At 19.4% G+C, this 686-nt stretch overlaps 1 pseudogene; it reads right to left on the bottom strand.

Moving 5' to 3' along the window:
- Positions 1–4: 4 nt before the first annotated feature.
- On the bottom strand, positions 5–583 carry LOC106751496 (annotated as a pseudogene).
- Positions 584–686: the final 103 nt, after the last annotated feature.

The following is a 686-nucleotide window of genomic DNA, read 5'->3' as shown; positions in this document are numbered from 1 at the left end:
TTTTTGTTATAGCTGCTAATACTACTAAAACTCCTACAATTTGTATTTCATAATTTATTTTTATAATTTCTAAATAAAAAATATAATTTCATCTTCCAAAATTTAATATTCAAGTGATAGCTAATAATAAAGCTACATCTCCAATACGATTTGATAAAGCTGTTAATATCCCAGCTCTATAAGATTTTACATTTTGAAAATAAATTACCAAACAATAGGATACTAACCCCAAACCATCTCATCCTAATAAAATTCTAATTAAATTAGGACTGATGATTAATATTATTATTGAACTTACAAATATAAGAACTAACATAATAAAACGATTAATATTTTCATCTCTCTCTATATATTCCTTTCTATACAAAATAACTAATGAAGAAATTAATAAGACAAAAGATATAAAAATTAAACTTATTCAATCAAATAAAAATGTTATCACAATCGATATAGAATTTAAACTAATAATTTCTCATTCAATAAATATTGAATAGTTACTTATTAAATAATTAATTCCTATAATAAATCTAGTAATTCTTAAACCAATTAATCTAAAAAATCTAATTAAACAAATAGAGATATATTTCACGATTTAAAATGAATAAATTCATATCTTTGACACCACAAATCAAAATTTTTAATAAACTATTTAAATATAAAAATATTATAAATATATCACTCTTTAA

Source organism: Dinoponera quadriceps, unplaced genomic scaffold (assembly GCF_001313825.1).
Source record: "Dinoponera quadriceps isolate SergipeBrazil2010 unplaced genomic scaffold, ASM131382v1 C3872252, whole genome shotgun sequence".
NCBI classification, from domain to species: Eukaryota; Metazoa; Arthropoda; class Insecta; order Hymenoptera; family Formicidae; genus Dinoponera; species Dinoponera quadriceps.
The sequence above is the reverse complement of the archived record's forward strand: the minus strand, read 5'-3'. Positions and strand labels throughout refer to the sequence as shown.